Here is a 15,634-nt window from a genome sequence, read left to right on the forward strand (position 1 = left end):
AGGACCAAGGGCCTGGGCATTTTTATCCAGGGGTATAATACTTGGTCAAATTTTATCAGAGACATAGTAGAAATCCACACAGATACAAATGGAAGGGAAGTGACCCCAGCCTAAGCTCTGCCTCTGTCCTGAACCTCCTCGATGACCCTGGCCTGCAAAGCCCTTTCTCAGGGGTCTCATCCCCACTAGGACACTGGCTCAGTTAGATTCCCAACCATTCTCATGAGCTCTGTCGCACTGTGCTCTGGTCACAGCACACCTGTTTGCCTCTCCCACAAGAACCCAAATGCATATAGGTCCGGGAACTGGCCCCACCTCTGTGCTCTCACTGCTCCTGGGACCCTCAGTTCTGTCCTGGGCACATTGTAGAGATTCGATAACTCCTGGGGTGAATCAAACTGGGCAGCAGAAGCAGACACGGCTCCCCTTCTGACAGTTTGCTTGGTGGAGGAAAATTTCTCATTTTTTATGTTGGCTGGGCAAGCAGGATCCTTGAGGAGAAGCAGGTGTGGCCCTTTCCTCTGCACACATTCTGAGTCCAGTAGAGTGTATTACACACCTTGGGGAGTTTCTTATCACCCACCTGCCTCGCCAAATGGAATTCCAGTCGTATCCTGAGAAAAGTCTGGCAAGGGGAGAGAAGCACATAAGGAGAGACTTACAGGGGATGGGAATAGCTCCTGGAGGAGCCCAGGCTTGTGTTTGGCACTTGCTGCTGTGGCAGGGCAACAAAATTTTGTTCTGTGGTTTTGCTGCAGCCTACATATTGATGCAGCCAAATGAATTCCCCTCTTTGCAACCTGACCTCCTTCTTACTGTGAAATGATCTCATTTCAAGGCTAACCACAAGAGGTTTGGCTGGGCACCTGGCATGCCGTGTGCCTGGCATTTGAAAATCTTCATACAACGTGCAATTTTTTTAAGACAGTAAATAAACCTTGTCCAGAGAAATCTTGGAAAGGTCTGTTTCCAGCCATGAGGTGAAAAGAAAAGCGATCGTTCTCTCCACCCTCACAACTATTATCTGCCTCTCTTCTCGAATGTTAAGGCTTAAGTCGCTTTTAATTTTAGATCAGGAACAATCTGATTTGGGGCCAAGGTCTTTTTTCACTGTCCTTCAAAATGTACTAAGCTGTGGTGTTTTTCCACCTCTAGCCTGCTCTTTTTCAGTTTCTTGAGTGCCCAAAGCTGAAGCCCCAACCAAAAATCTGACTACAGCCAGTATGCAGTGAGGCTACACCCTGCAAAAAGCAGCCCCCTCCTGCCCGCAGCCCAAAGTCCAGTAGCTGTAAGAAGAGAGACAGAGACAGATGACGTATCATCTGCCCAGGTTTGGGGGATGCACATGGCCTCCTTGGCAAGGTGTGGCAAGGTCCACACACTCACCCAGGCAATGGCCAGCCAGTAGGCAGAGTGCCCAAAAGCTTAGGCCACTGCTTCCCACTTCTTCGCAGCCTGATCCCTCTGTGTTTCTCTTTCCCCGGATTCCTATCACAACCACAGAAAAGAACAGACCCTTATGACTGGGCTGTCCCCTGGTCAAGGCCGCCTTGCTCCCCATCTCTGATGCCATCAGCAGACCCTGAGACATACAGGGCATTCCTTCCAGGCCCTGCAGAGGGCCCGGCATGGAGAAGGCCCATCTACCTGCTGGGGGTTCTGCGTCCAGCATGTAACTCTATCCAGGATGAGCTATGCAGACCTGGGGGGAGTGGAGACATGTAAGACCCATTTCCCTAAACTGACTCCACCTTCCTGGGGGCAACAGCATGCAGCCCCCTGGAGAGGACATTAAGCTTTTGATGTTGTTCCTTTGAGGTCTTCCCTACCTCAGATCTGATTCTAGATTTCGACCCGCTCTACATGCTCCCATCTGTGGTTCCTAGGCCAAGTCCCAAGACATGACCACAGGGGCTCCTGGTCAACAGCATGATCTGGGCACTGTCTTGGCCTCTCATGCTGGATGGAACCTTCTCAGTCACAGAACACTCTCTGGATAAAAGCCTAAAAGTTGGGTAAAAACCTACTGACATTTTTGTGGGAAGCCTCATGTTCTCTCTGCAGGCCTCTGACAAAAGGAATGTGTTGGGCTGAGGGAGGAGGCAAGGTTAATAGGGAGGATGGAAATGAGAAGAGTTTAACCGTAAGCTGCTGCTGGGCCCCTCGGGATCCCAGGATCTGCAAAGCCTTAGAAAGTGACAAAATATTTATGTTTTTCACTTCCCTCAGCCACAGCTTTCCTTGGGAATATCTGACAAGGTTGTTGGTGAACAAGCATATCCAGTGTGCAGCCAGGCAGGCTGGCAAGGTGCTAAAGAGAACAGTGACAATAACAGCTGATAGAGCAGCCTCCTCTTCCACGGGTGCCAGGTGCCCACAGAGGGGGACTCAGGCCCTGGAGAGAGACAGAGGCCTCCAGGCTGCATTATTGAGATGCCCTGAGCCCAGCCTGAGTGTTGCTTGTTGGGGTAGGGAAGCGGGGATGGCCAGGATGGGATGTAAGGGCAGGAGGTTTGCTTTCCTGAAAACCTGGCCCTGTTTGTGTGGGAGTCAATGTGGTTGAGTCTTTGGAGGGACCTCAGGAGCTCAGTAACTTGCCTTGCTTCTATAAGCGGTTTAAGTTTCAAACCACAGGGGACCCCTTGCCCCAGTGCCTCACGTGTGTGCTGGCCCTGGCCCTCCCACGAAGACATCATAGGCACTGAGACCTGGTAATGTTCCTCCATCCTGATCTTCATTTGAACTGAGGTGTCAACCCACGTACGCCCCTTCCTCCTTTCATCAAGCTTTGATAGACTCAACATGGGAAGGGCACTGGGATAAAAGGGACATGGAACATTTTCTCCCTTCCATCCCCAGACACATGATTGTAGGGGAGTTGCTGTCTGCTGTGGTAGGGTCTCCCCTTCCGTGTTATGGGGCTGTGCTTTCAATGATTAGGTGCCTCTAGCCAATATTCTACCTTCCAAAAAACATCTTCCCTGTCAACAGCTTTGGTTAGGACACCTTAAATGCTCGTGTGGCTTTAGGAAGCAAATTCAAAGCTCTTCCCTAGGCTACAAGGCTCTTTCTTGAGATTCATCTTAAAAAAAAAAATCTTTGGGCTCTTCTCTCCACCTATGTCTGGGCCCACCCCTTCTTTCCTTCTTTGCTGTGAGCTTCCGAAGTCCCCAATATAATCTTTACACTCTTTACCTTTTGGCTTTCCAAAGGAGAATGTTTCTTTCATTCATTCAACAAATATTTACTGAGAGCCTTCTACATAGCAGTCCGTGGAATAGTCAGTCAGTTATTGCTACAATAACACCACCTAAGAAACTACCCTACAGTATGGGTGGCTGTCAACGACAAACATTTGTGTTCCTTGCTTGCAGATCTGCAGACTGGCTCAGAAAGCTCTTCTTCGGGGCTCAGGACTGGGTTCATATCTGTTACACAGGTCCTCACTCTAGGTCTCAGGAAGCAGAAACAAGAGCTATGCACGAAGACTCTTCCCATGGCAGGAAGAAGCAGCTCCAAAAAATCAAGCCAACCTGCGCAGGTCAGATGTAGTATGTACTTCATGTCAGTAGCCAAAGCAAGTCGCAAAGGCTAGTTGGAAGTTAGTGAGGAGGGAAGAATCCTCTGCTTCTAATTAAGCACGGCAAGTGCAGGAGAAGGAGTAATTGTGAACGCGTAATACAACATAATACAGAACTGTGTCCACCTGCATAAGTTTCAGAGTCTAACATGGGGGGGCAGGTATTAACCATGCAAAGAAGAAAGTTAGCATAGAATAAGCTGGGACATGCATTATAAAGAAAATGAATAACACAAGGGATCAGATCTAGTGGCCCAGAAGTCTTCTGTGAGGTGGTGGCATTGAAGCTGAGGTCTGAAGGATGAAAGGGAACCTGGTAGGCAGACAGAGGATGAAGAGCTTTCCAGCCAGTGGGCAAGACTTGTGCAAAAGCCCTGAGGCAGCAGCAGTGTCAGGGTGGTTGAAGAACTAGGATAAGATCCAGTGTGGCTGGAAGGAAGGTGAAAACAGTGCAAGCTAAGATTGAAGGTACCTGGGGCCAGACAGGCAGGGGCCCCCTGGTCACTGCTCTCCCCCAAATCTACCAACTATTGCTATTTATTCAGTGCTGCTAAAGAAAAAAATAACACAACCACCACTTCCTTGAAGCCTCCTTAGGTTGATCAATGTGAAGTTGCTTTTTGTTTCTATTTAGAAAAAATAAAAACAAAACCAAAAACTAACAAGACAAAAAAAAAAAAAATCCTTCAGTCTGTGTGTTGCAGAGGCTTGTGCTGGGCCCAGACTGGAAAAGTCTGGGGAGCTGGTGAAGACTCATGCCCTGAACACATGAGGATCACAGGAGTCTCCTGGGAAAACCATCCTATAGGAATGAGAGCCTGCCAGGTGATGCTTGATAACAGTATAAGAAGGTAAATCTCCAGGAGCGCCTGGGTGGCACAGTTGGTTAAGTGTCTGGCTTTTGATTTCAGCTCAGGTCCTGGTCTCAGGGTCATGAGATCGAGCCCCATGTAAAGCTCCATGCTCAGCGGGGAGTCTACTTGAGATTCTCTCTCTCCCTTTCCCTCTGGTTCTCACTCTTGTGTGCAACCCCCCCCAAATAAATAAACAAAATATTTAAATTAAAAAAAAAGAAGGTAAATTTCTGAACACAGCTTTTTAGGTGGACTTCAGATCTTCCTCCAGCACAAGGGGAATTTTTTGGACTGGTGGGAAAATCTTCATATCCCAATTAGGGTGGTGTCACACAGGTTCATCATTTGTCAAGACTTGGATTATTGGACTATATTACCTAAAGTGGATACATTTTACTGTATGTAAATCATATCTCAATGAAGTTGGATTGAAAAGTAGAAGACAAAGCAAAACTAAAAACAAATAATATATGTACATATTTTAAACATACTCCTATTTACATAAACATATATAAATATGTCAAATAAGATGTGTGAAGTATGTAAAAATCTGATCCTGGCCCACCTCCATGTTTTCCTGTGAAAAGAGAAGAAACTTTCAGTGCACCCTAAGAAGTGAGAGTGTAAGCACCTTGCTTCCCTGATTCTAGAAACAGAAAAGGGGAAGGGAGATGCTCTCCCATCTTGCCTCAGGGCATCTCCAGAACTGAAGACTGACGCTGGTGTGAGTACCAGTGTGGCAGCTGGGGACCTGGCAGCAGTTGGGTGACCTTGCCCAGCAGACGTAATGGTGGTATCCAGCAGTATGCAGATGTGTGTGGTGGCAGAGGGGTGTGCACTAGTCCAGGAGAGCCCATGAGAAAGGGCAGGATTCACGGCAATCCGATAGAAGTAGGATGCCAGCTACAGTGGAAGTGATCTTACATTTTCTAGTAGCCACGTTAAAATAAGTAAAACAGTAACAATGCCAAACCCAGGTAGAATTAATTCATAATTAATTTACGATTTAATTGTAGTGAATTTATCTCTACAACAGCATTTCAATACATAATCAGTATAACAGAGATATGACTGTGCTACTTTACATTTTTTGTACTCAAGCTTCAAAAGCCACTGTGTATTTACAGTGCAGCACATCTCAGTTTGGACTAGCTGCATGCCAAGTGCCCTCTAGCCACCTTCTGGACAGCATAGATTTATGGAAATAGCACCTAGGTGATCAGAGTAATTGTGAGTACATGAGGGCTCTTCCCATGCTAACCCACTCAAGACAACAGCCAGCGAGGCCAAGCCTCCAGCAATACCACGGAGTAAGTTTCCGCAGTGGGCTGAGGTCCCTGGTTAGCAGGTAAAGGTGACAACCTAAGAAATCTGAGCTATCACTGTGACCGAGACTTGGATCTGTGGGCTAGGAAGGCTCAGGAAGCTCAGGTTACACATGTATCTTTAAAAGTCACATTCTAGTGACTTAAATGGGCTTTTAATTCTGAGCATCACACAAAAACCATCAGTTGTATCTTGCCAACTGATTGTGATCTTTGTGCTTCAGTTTACCTGTATCATGAATGCTGTGCCCTAGCACCTCTTTCTCATTCAAGCCAATTGTAATTTTTTCTTGTTCCATCTGTTTATTCCTCCCATCCTAATCCAGCTAGCAGAGTAGAATATTTTAAAGCTTGTTTCTATCATTTGTACTATAAAAGGTTGGTATACTGAATTATTGTTTCCAACTGCCCTATCCTCCCCTTCCCCCTCATCCAGGACAACAGGTGTCACCTGTGGGAGAATCACTTGCAAAACCACAAAGCACTGCACAGCTTAGAGGGGATTAAAACAGTCATACATCAGCACTCACTATCGATCATATGAGTCCCATCTACACAGTTTAGAACAGGGCCTGGCACAGAATAAGCACTCAAAAGTGTTGGCTGCTAAGTTCTTGGAGTACCCCAGCAACTGAGCCACTCAGTTCAGTGGGCATTTAGTGGGGGTCTGCTCTATGCCAGTCCTTGTCCCAGATGCTTGGGAACAACAGGTAACAAATTAGATCCCTAACCTCAGAGAGCCTACATCCTAGCTCGGAAGATAGGGAACAGCAAACATCACAAATATGTAGATTGTGCTGAACGCTAAAAAGGTAAGCACCACTGTTGGAAAGACAAAATTGACCAGGTTAAGGGGGTTGGGAGGATAATGTGGGGGCAGGGGCCTTATAGAATAAGGTGCTTGCTAGTCAGTCTTCACTGAGAAGGCATGAGCTGAGCAGAGGCTCACATAGGTAGGGGCACTTGACTAGAGTGAGAAGCCAGTAGAAAAGCCTTCAGGGAGGGCTGGTGTGTCTGAGGGACAGCAATGGGGCTGGTGTGCCGGGCATGGGGCCAGAATGATGATCAATAGGAAAGGAAATCAGAGACTTCACAAAGGGATAAGGAGTCCTTTGGGCTGGTGTGAGGACTTGAGCTTTCACCCTGAGGAATGGAAGGCCACTACAGGGCTTGGAGCTAAGGGGTGACTGGCCCCCATTTCCATTGTACATTGTACGTAGATCACATTGGCTGCTATGCTGGGAACAGACTGTGGGGGAGGGAGGCAGGAGTAGGAGCAAGACCAGTGAGGAGGGTATTGCAATAATTCAGGCAAGAAATGGTGGTGGCTCAGAACAGGGGCTGGCAGTGGAGGGGCAGGGAGCATTACCATAGAGACCTGCCCCCAAGGCTGTGTGTCCTATCTCCAACTGTGACTGCCTCACAGGCAGACAGGAGGCTTCCCACATCTTTGTGCCCCTTCCCTTGGTAATAACAATTAGTCATTCAGTTGACATCTAAATCAAGTTTGAGGGGCAGCTGCAAGGGAGTCATAGAGAAAGCTTCTTGGTTACATTCAAATTACCAACAAATCTCAAGCAAAAACAAATATATCTGCAATGGAAGTGTTAATGAACCAAGTAAAACTTTGGAGAAAGGACATCACAGGTTTTCAGTAGAAAAGTATAATTCAGTGAGGAATGGGGCCGGAGGGGAAGGGAGGGGAGGGGGGAGAGAGAAGGAGAAGAAGGATGGAGAAAGAGACAGAGCAGAGAACACAGTTCATGTATTATGCTTCTTTAGCCCAGTAAAGAAATACTCTGCCCACACTTGACAAAAGCCTTACGTCCAAAAGTTGTGTCGACATGGTGTCAGGGAGGAAGAAATTTCCTGTGCCTTTCTAAGATTCTTCTTAACTGAACTGACAATTGAATCGACGTGAGAAAGATTAACAGAAGAAAATCAAATTTAATTTTGTATGTGTGGGGAATCCACACAGACACGGAAATCCAAAGATAGGCAAAATGAGATGTAGATCCCTCTGAGCTAAGAAGAGGAGCAGGAATCCAGGCATATGAAGAGGAGGAAGGCCACTAGCAGAACTGTGAGAGACGTTCTAAAGACAAAATTTTCCCTGTTTTGCACATAGGCTTCTCAGGTAAAATGGAATCTCGGTTCATAGCTCTCTTCCTGATGCAAGTCCTCTACCTAAATTCTTTTTAGGCACTTGAGGGAGAGGTCAAAGTTTTCTCCCGAGTCTTTTGGGCCCTGGTTGTTTCCAGCTCAAAATAATCTACATGCCACTGTGGTTCATCTTGGGGCGGCCTGCCCTCGGCCTCAATAATGACAGTGTTCAACCAGGTGAAATCGTAAACTGGGAAAAAGAAGTCAGAGTGAGCTGGAAGAGACCTTTTATTCAAGCCTAAGGGAAAGAGATCCAGTAAGATTAAAATTTAGAGTTAAGCATTAATAAAGGTAATATATTGTACTTAGTTTACTAGTACTTTTTCAAAGTAACAATTTAAAGTTTTAAAGTTTACTTTTTAAGACACTCTATCACTTCCTAATGTTATCAAAAGTTTTTTTAAAAAACAGGGAGTTTTATCTCAAGGGAAGAGAAAAAAGCATGGTTGTGGCATAGGGAAAAAAATAAATGTTGAAATCAGATTTCTGGAATTTTAGCTCTGTTCTGTCATCAGTGCTCTGTGTAACCTCAGGCAAGTCATTTCAATTCTCTGAGCCTCAGTTTTCTCTTCTGTGAAACGAACGGACAAGATTAAATGGTTTTCTCTGGCCCTAAAATTGAGTGTATTCTTAATTGAGTGGAGAATGCATTTTTTCTTCTTGATTAACATCTCTAATGGGCTCCCTGACAGTGTGAAAGCTGAGGTCAAGTCTTAAGTAAGGCATCCCTTATCTACAGGTCATAGATCCTGACGAAGGGCAAACAAGGCATCACCCTGAGAGCTGGATTTGCAAACTGAACCCACAACGTGACAGTGAGTGGCCCAACTCAAATGGGTAAGGAGTCGAACACAGACCCTGGCTACATCACAGCTCAGGTGAGCTTGGCCTTTGCCCCTCCCTGGAACGTTTTATGTCTCACCATTTAAATATTCAGTAAGTGTTGGTGAAGACCTGGCCTGGGACACCATGAGGTCTCACCCTGTCTTCAAGCTTTGATGGCATATTTTAAGTCCCATATTCTGTCAACTGTCAGCTGTCACTAACTGAGCACACACCGGTGCCAAGCCATGTGCTGCATGCCAAGACCCGGCTGTGAGCAAAGACTAATGCAATCCCTGCCTGGTGATACTCACCGTCCAATGGGGGAAAGCAGACATTAAACAACAGCTATGAATAATTTATTCCAAGATTCTGAGCATGCAGAGTGCTGTAAAAAGAAATTCCGGAACTACAGAAGCATTTAGTAAGGTGCCTAATTTAGTCCCCTAGGCTGGAGAAGTGATATTTAAGATGACCCTCAAGGATGAGTTGGAGTTAGATGAAGAGAGAAAAGAATATTCTGAATGGTGAGAACAGCGTGAGGAGGAGGGAATAGGACCCCTCTCTTGGACTGCCATCTCATCATGCCCCTGTGTTTACCTCAGGTTCCAACTGGGATTTAGAGGGATAAGGGCATTCATTCATATGTTCATTCATTCATTCACTCACATACGGGTACTATGTTCCTGTTATGTGCCAAGAAACAGCAATGAACAAGCAGACCCTCTCCAAAAAGAATCTGCTTTAATGGAATTTACATTCTAGTGGAGAAGACAGACAAATGTGTAAGTAAAATACGATGGTGATAGGTATGGAGAAGAAATAAAGTGTGTCTGCTCTGGGAGTAGAGAGCGAGGTGTTATATAGGAGGAGGTCAGGGAAGCCCTCAGTGAAAAGATCTAGAAAAGTGGAGGAGGTGAATCTTGTCATCCTCAGGGGAAAAACATTCCCTGCAGACAGAACAGCACTTGCAAAGGCCTTGAGCTGGGAGTGCACCTAACAGCCTTGAGGAAAAGCAATGAGACCAGAGGGCCAAAGCAATGTGACCAAGTGATGGGATGAGGCCATGGATTCTGGATATATTTTGAAGGTAGAACCTGTAAGATTCGCTCATCGACTGGATGTGAGGCATCAAAGCAAGAGACAGCAAAGAGGAAACCAAGGTTTCTGATCTGAGTGTCTGGCAAAATGGAGTCTCCACTTACCCAGATGGGACAAATGGTAGGAGGAGCAGGTTTAGCAGGAGAAATCAGGAGTTTGTTTGGGGACAGGCTATGTGTGGGACCCCCACCCCCACCCCCGCCATGGACATCCAGAGGGGAGGAGAGGGGAAGGCTCAAGAAGAGGCTTGGCAGGAGGCACCAATAATGTGGGAAGGAAAGTTAAGAGACTAAATCCTAAGAGTTGTCTTTACAAGAAAGACATCTTTTTTCCTTTTTCTCTTTCTTTCCTTTTTATCATACCTGTAGGAGAAGATGGATGGTAGCTGAACCTACTGTGGTCATCGCTTCACAGTGTTGCATGAGTCCAACTGCCATGTTGCATGCCTTAAACTGACACAGTAATGTACACCAATTATTCACCAATAAAACTGGGATAAGAGTAATGTAGGAGTTGTCCAAAATTTAGAGCCAGGAGAATAGATGAGGTCACCTATGGAGTGAGGGTAGGTTGGAGAAGAGAGGGGTCACTGGTGGCCTCCAACACTGAGGAAGAACCTGAAAAGGTAGCTGTGCTCAAAGTTATCTTGAGAGAGTCAGTATTATTCTTTACCAGCTTTTCCCCAATCCCCCTGCCCTGTAGCCTCTTCCACACTCAGTGCCTGCTGTGTGCACACACACACGTGCGCATGCACACTTTCATGTACACTAACATAATTGCGGGCCTCCTGGAGCTCTATGCCTTTGACAGGGGCTGGAAGAGTGTGGACCATCTTCTCCAGTCTCGCTGCAGGAAGGACAGGTTGGGACAGGGACCAGGAAAGCTATGTCCCCGAAGGTCAGCACCCTGCACTGTTATTTTGGAATTCCCTTCATATTGTTGATTCTACTGATCACTGATAATGCCCACCCCATGGGAGAATGAATGAGAGAAGAGATTTCCTATGTACGTTAGTAGCAATATAAACTCGAAAAGCAGTGTTTGATTTTTGAAAAACAAACAAACAAACAAAAAAACCATAGGACCCTCATACCAAAGGAATAAGTCATTTCATCCATGCTTCTGCCTCTGGGGACACCTGATCCTGTCCCAGGTGACAAGGTTTTTGTCGACTCTCCTCCTGGGATCTCAAAGAGAGGTCAGGCAGGAGAGTTCTGGTGGTCCTGACCCTCTGCCCCATGCCAGCCATTGGCCATAGCCTTGGCCATCTTCACTTTTATGTAGTTCTTTCCATGGGTTAGGGCCAATTTCTCTTGTCTTGTCATTTCATATAAAGAGCCTATCGAATGGGGGCTAGCGATTCAGTCATCCTCCCACTGGCTGTCCACAGTGGAAGATCATATAGGACATTACTTGCTCTCCTGTCCCCAGTGTCCTCAGGTTCCAGCAGCACACAAAGTGGATAGATTAAAGGGTCACTGGCAATTTTATCCCTAGTGATTTGCTGAAGGGTGAGGACTGCCCAGTGTAACAGCCAACGGGACCATTCCTTGAGAAAGCTGGGGAGGACTAGAAAGAGGAGGTGGGCCATCCCTCTGTGAAGAAGCCACAAAAGCAAGTGCTCCAAATGAGCCCCAGAGACTGGAGAAACCAAATTGATGCAATCTATTATTAGAAGAAAGTCAGACACAGCAAAAATGAGAAGCGAGGGAGCCCAGATGCTAAAATGTCTCCTCCTTTGATGTCCCATTAGAGCCCCCTTTTTGTATAACTGCCATGTGTCTGTAAGGCAGGGATTCTGGGAGCTGGGAACAGCTGACAGAGATGTCAATAAGCCAATTTGTGGCTTGCTAGAGAGCTACACTTGTTTATCGGCATTTAACGAGACAAGACATTGATGTTAACATGGTGGGAGGGAAGTTGCCTGGACCAATAGTATCCCTTGCTGAAAATTAATTTAAACCCTTTTCTCTGTGCCAGAAGTGATAGAGGTAATTCATTACCAAAGTGTTGAAATGCCACTGAAAATGAGCTAGGGTAATGGGGAAGAGTCATCAGCAGCTGAACAAAATCCCAATTTAGCTTTCTTTTGGTAACCTCTTGTGAATGAGAGGTCGTGAAATAATACGCTTTATGGTGGGGAATAAAACAACAGGGTTTCTTTAACTTGGGTGATGGGGAGGGGTGCGGGGCTGAGAGGCGAAAGTCGCTTGCACAGAGTTTTGGGAAACCAGAGAGCTGCTGTCTCCAGAGCTGAGCTCACAGCCACTCTGTCCTGACAGAAACCAAACAGTCTGTGTTTCAGACCTGTTGGCTGGAAGAATCCAGGGTCTTGGCAAAGCCAAGCTTTTTGATCAATATTCTGCAAAATCGTTGTTGGGAGCATTTACAGCGTTTGTGCTCCGCACCAGGTTGGCACAGCATCACTCATCTCTGTGGTCCCCACGTCTCATTTAGCACTCACTGTGCTGCCTGACCTGGAGATGGAAGTGGTTTCTGTTTCCCACTCCTTGCAGTGTATTTCTTCTGCCGCTTTATTTTCCCAGGAAGATTTCAAGCATGAAAACTCTAACTCATCAGAACCTAACCACAACCAAGACTGAAGTAATCATCTGGCTCCATGCAAATTCTTCCCATTCTTTACCTACCGCTTTCCACCCAGGAGAAGATGGAGAGGCAGTCACAAGGCCAAGCTACTCCGGGCTGACAGGGTCCTCGTCAGAGAGTCCCCATCACCTCATACGTTTTCCCCCAAAGCCAGCTCGGCTTCCAGGCGGAAGGCTCTGAACCCAGCTTGAGCAGACTAGGGGTGGGGAGAGGGGCTCTCCTGCAGAGCTTCCAGGGGTGGAGCCTGATTCTAAGGTCTGGCTGCTGTCTGCAGTCTTGTGTCACCAACCCAGATTTGTCACCCCTTCCTCTCCATGCCCTATGCTTTGTGATTTTGCAGTCCTCCCCATGATGGAGTGCAGCATATTTCCCCACTTGTTAACTTTGTCTTTTGATAATGTGACAGTTCTGAGCCTAGGTTTTAAGAGGCCTTGTGTGTGTCTGCCCACCTCCAGGTGCCTCTACCCTCTCCACTGACCCAGGAGGAGGCTGAGAGGTACATGGTGCAAAGCTGCATCCCGACTGTCCAGCCAAGTCTGGCCAAGATCAGCTGGTTACAGGTGACCCACAAACCAATGAACTCAAAAAGTTCTTACTACTGTATACCACTGAATCCAAAATTGGAGTGGTCTGATATGGTATGCAGCAATTGCAATTGGTAATGGCCCATTTACAACCAGGAAAGAGATCCATGTATACAAGTAGACCAATCCTCTGGAGGGAAGGGCTGAGGAATTATCTAAAAATCATCTAAAATTAAGAGTCGGGTAGGTTTCCCAGGTGTATGCCCTTCTTAGAGTGGAGGGCCACTGCCCAGGGACCAAGGCCTCTCTCTGCCTCCGCCACCTGGGCCACCAGTTGAAAGCCTTCATTTCACATGGCAAAGCCCTGAAGAGACATTCCCCATCTCTTTTCTCATCCTCCTGGCCTCTAAAAAAAGAAAAAAAAAATCAAAACCACCACCATCTATCTGTTAGGGACTCCCTTCAAACAATGGTTTTTGAACCTGCCTTAGACTCCTTATAGCATTCATGATCGGGACAGGCTCCCATGTGAATACTTCCATGGGCCAAGGGCCAGAGACATGGGAGACTCCTCATTTAGGGGGCAGTCAGCTGCTGGGAGATTCTGTTTTTTTGTGCCACACAGGCCAGCATCCCCACTGGCCCCAGAAGGGTGATACATGTCTCTCAAAGCTTTCATAATGTGAGCACAGGTCCCAGCAGCTTAGATATGAGCTGTTTGGGGATAAATAACTGGATTATTCATTCTTCTGTTCGTGAAAGGCCAGTGGTCTGACGTTTCTAGTGGTCATGGTTGGCATATAGAACAGAGCCTCATTTTTCCTGATGTTCATATAAATGGACTCACCCTGCCCAGACTCCCTGCTGTAAATGTGTGATTAAAGGATTATAAAGGTGATGGAAATAGTAATCACGTCTGTTTTTAGACAGAGCCTTCCCTCGAGGGGCCCCAAATGGCTGTGTTCTTATTCATATCTGCGAGGAAAGGGAAGGGGTACTTTTACAGATGGGCCTACAGACCCCCAGAAAGGATCAGATAGCAATGCCCCCAGGGAACTCAGCTCATCAGTGTCCAGCTTTGATCCTGGGTGGGGGAGGGGCGGTCGCTGTCAAAACAGTGTCGAGCCTGCAGACAACCTGACAGCCACAGCCCTGGGTCACTCGGACTGAGCTTGGAATTGGGACTTCTGGAGAGGAAGGACCCAGGAGAGCGAGGCAGGGCCCCGGCGCCGAGGAGCTGGGGGTGGGCAGGGTTCCAAGGGAGTGGAGCCTGGCACTAGAACCAGGCTGAAGTCCCCCTGCCGCTGAGTCAAACGGGGAACAGCCAGATCAGCCAGTACCAAGTCACCAAAATCACCCGTTAGACTCATCCTCTGGAAATAGAAGTCTGGTTCCAGCAACCAGGTCAGGAGTAATGTGCTCTGGGAGGCAGGTGAGGGAGGTGTGGGGCAGGACACAAAGGGAGGTGTGGGGCAGGACTCAAAGTCCATTTCATTCAAGTTTCAGAAGGTCACGGGGGCCTGGGGTCACCCCCAACTGAAAGCTGCGTTCCCTATAGAACCCACGAATAGAGCAAGTTGGGTGGCAGGACAGGGCTGGGATTCCAGCCCCCACCACACTGCTGCCCTGCTGCAGGATTTGAGGGAGCAGCCTACTCTGGCCCGGCTTCAGGTTCCCCAACCCCAGAAGAGGCCAGCATCCCCAACTGCCTCCCTCCCACCCTTGTTATGAAGAATACATGGAACAGCACGGAAGCAAGGTGTTGTCAGTATTAGCACTGCCCTGACATGGGTAGTGCCTCCACTCTCAGTGGAATTTCCTGAGGCTAATTTGCCAGTTTGAGGACTTAATCAGTCCTTTTACTCCTTTTCCCTAATTCCCCAGTCCTGGACACTTCCTTTTCCAGAACCCTCTAGCAGGGGCTACAGTTGTCTTAGAAACTTGTGCAATAAGGAGCCATACATAGCATGTGAGAAAGGGTAGGAGAGCTCTGGGTCATCTGATGATCTGATTTAGTTTAGAGACATGAGCACTAATGCACACGTGGGAGATGTTCTGTATTCCAGGTCACACACCTAGTTAATGGCTGGGCCAGAAAGCACAGTCAGGCACATAGTGCCACGTCACTTCATGTTCATCTCTACAATTATTCCAACCATAGCATGCTTTCACAAAGCAATCCACATTGCTACTTATCAACAACTTTATGAGGTTTGGGATGGGAAATAATGGGGGTTGAAGAAAAAGGAAGTCACAGCTAATGTCACAGAGGACATTTTTAAATGATCTCATATCACCGTAAATGCCTCCTCTTCCAGGAAGCCAACACTAATGAGGGGTCCTTCCCATGTTCTCACGGTATCCCCTTATATGTTGTCCTTACCCTGTATGCTAAACCAAAAGTACTTCTTCACTTGTCTCTTCTTCCAGGCTAGGTTCCCTAAGGATACGTTCTATAGCTTTCCCAAAGTAGAATCCACAATATTTCACATTTAGTATATGAAGCTGAAGATTTCATTATAGCTCAGAAGTCATTGTGATGTTTCTTAGGTATTCCCGATTTCTTTGGGTCCACGGGCCCCAAGGGTCTTGGGCTGAGAACCGAAAATACAAAACAAAACAAAACAGAAAAACCCCTTAGTTTTCATCCCAGTTGCA

Source organism: Nyctereutes procyonoides, unplaced genomic scaffold (genome assembly GCF_905146905.1).
Source record: "Nyctereutes procyonoides isolate TBG_1078 unplaced genomic scaffold, NYPRO_anot_genome, whole genome shotgun sequence".
Taxonomy (NCBI): domain Eukaryota; kingdom Metazoa; phylum Chordata; class Mammalia; order Carnivora; family Canidae; genus Nyctereutes; species Nyctereutes procyonoides.